The sequence below is a fragment of the Capsicum annuum genome, chromosome 1, assembly GCF_002878395.1.
Source record: "Capsicum annuum cultivar UCD-10X-F1 chromosome 1, UCD10Xv1.1, whole genome shotgun sequence".
NCBI lineage: Eukaryota > Viridiplantae > Streptophyta > Magnoliopsida > Solanales > Solanaceae > Capsicum > Capsicum annuum.
This window is the reverse complement of record NC_061111.1, coordinates 216,636,434-216,639,269: the sequence shown is the minus strand read 5'-3', so window position 1 is coordinate 216,639,269 and position 2,836 is coordinate 216,636,434.

Genomic DNA, 2,836 nt, shown 5'->3' with positions numbered 1-2,836 from the left:
CAATGATATTCGAAAATTATATAGTGTATTATTTATACTTAATTCAGTTAGTTAATTCTTGCATGATATTGATTGAAATTTTAATTTTATGTTTTTATGAGCATTGATATTTCATATCAACATGAATTATGGTAGGATGATTTGAATCTCTCCATATATCCTTGATCCATTCTCAAGTTTAAATTTTGAAATTGATAAAAGTAATGTTAGGAGCATTGCTCCTAGAAACAGACTTTGAACATAAAAATTTGAAAGACTGCAACATGGATATCATACGATTGGAAAAATCAAAAAGAAAAATAACACTTCTTGAAGAACATGTAATAATAACCTAGAAAAAATAGGCTATTATTGTCTTCTGAGAGAGAAATATATAGGGGCAAGTGGGCCAAGTCCATAATAAAATACTATCTTTCTAGAGTAAACAACATAAAACACATTAGTATAGGAGTTACTTATTCTCTCAAACACTAATTTTTTAAATTACACTTTTTACCACTAAAAAGCATCTAAGTACATGATTATATGTTGTGTATAGGGGTGTAAAAATCGAATTGTTAAGTCAAATCGAACTGATAAATCAAACCAAACCAAGGAAAAAAACCGATTTATGGTTTGATTTGATTGGTTTGGTGTTGAAAAAAAAACGATCATTCTTGGTTTGGTTTGGTTTGGTATTAGCAAAAATAAAATCAAACCGAACCGTCATAATACATATATAATTTTAATTTTTTATACGTAAAAAAATATTACTTATAATCTACTTTCTAATTACTTTTATAACATTTTTATATTCAGAAAATAGATATATATTCTTGGGCCTTTAGTTATAATATTTAGTGAAAAGGATATGAACTGACAATTTTAAAAAGAAATGGATCACACTATGAAATTATAGACAATTGGAGCCAGTCGGCCCAATTTATTTCCTTTTCTTAGCCACTTGGCCCAAAACCACTCTCCTTACACAATTAAGGAAATTAAATACTCTTTACAGTTGTTACTCTTAAATCACTTTTCTTTTCTAAATATACTTTTTCAAATCTTCTTTTTTTTCTCCTCTATTATGCATCGATCAATCTACTGTATTTTATGATCAATATCAAAAATTAATTTGTTGTTTCTTGCATTGGAGCATTGAAAACTATGGACATGAAGCAAAAAATAGGAAATAAAGGAAAGTTAAAATTAATGAGTAAACCGGTCAATTTTGTCCTCAAATTTGTTGTTAATGATGATTATTTTACAGAATCATCACATATGGGTTTGTACTTGAAGCAATGTCATAGTTCTTTAAACTTGAAGAAGAAGAAAGATAAAGTAATGAGGTCTCAAGGTAAGAGAAAAGCCATGTCTTGGTCCATGTTCTTCTCAAAGGCTGATTCAATCATGGTGAGTCGAAGATGTTCTTCTCAGAGGCTGACTCAATCACGGTGAGTCGAAGATGTTTTGATGCATGTAAAGATTAAAAAAAAGATATGTCAATAGATACTCTTTTATACCAGATTAATACACTTTTTTTAAAAGAGAGAAGGGGAACCTTTACATGCGCATACAGTCTCTATACCCAATTGATACTCTTTTATATCAGTTTGATATACTTTTATACCACATTGATACACTTTTTTAAAAAAAAGAGAAGGGGAACCTATGGATGCACATGCAGTCTTTATACCCATTTAATACATTTTTATGTCATATTGATACACTTTTATACTACATTGATATACTTTTAAAAAAAGGGAGAGGGAATTCTTTGCATGCTCATGCAATCCGTATACTCAGTTGATATTCTTTTATATCACATTGATACACTTAAATTCAACATCAGATATCTACTGACCTTCGTATTTTATCATTATTGAAACTAAAACTGAAGTTGAAGCCATTATTTTGTATCAATTTTGAGCAAATTTACAATGGGAAAAAATTAGAATGGAGATTTTTGGAGATTTTATACAAAATTTATGGAATAAGAAAGATTAATTGAAGTATCAAAAAAGGTAAAAGAATGGAGGTTTGGGAGTTTGAATGGAAAGGAAATTGTGAATGAAAAGGAAAGAAAGAAAGATAAAGTTACTTTAACGACATTTTCGATTATGTTTAAGCGTATGACAGGGAAGGTTAGCTAGTGAAATTAGTTTGTGGATATTTATAGGGTATTTAATTTTGAGTGCTATTTTTATGATATTATTTTAGTTTTAGGTGCTATTGCTGTCCTTTTACTTAATATTTATCCATTAGTAACAAATTAATACAAAACCCAATATTAATATAAAAACTTATAACTCTTCAATTGCTTCACTTTACATTTTAATTTTCAAGTTTTCAGAGAGTTCTCATTATTTTCTCATTTTACTTTCATCTTACTTTTCTCATTCTCCTGATTTGTCAAGTTTTGATTTAGATTTGTTTCTCTTCTTTCTCTTTTTTCTTGTCGAATTATGTTATAGTTAATTATTTTATGGAGTTAAATTTTTAATAAGTTGTCTTCAATTCTTCATTCTTCTTTATGCTCACATTTTATGTGAAGGAAACTTTCAGACAAGCTATTGTCACTAGTGACTTACAAATTGAACCACTGAGTATCCACATAATATTACTTTGAGGGATAGTAGTTTAGACGTCTTAGTAATTTGCCAACTTAATTGGAACTACTCTATGACCATTTTTTTTTTAATCTTTTTAGTGAAAACGTTTAATTTTTTCTTCAATCACATTATAATTGTAAAAAAATCGAGAAAAAAACCGAAAAATCGGAAAAACCAAAAAAAATGATTAAAACCGAAATATAAAAACCGATTGTATATTGGTTTGATTTGGTTTATAGATTTAG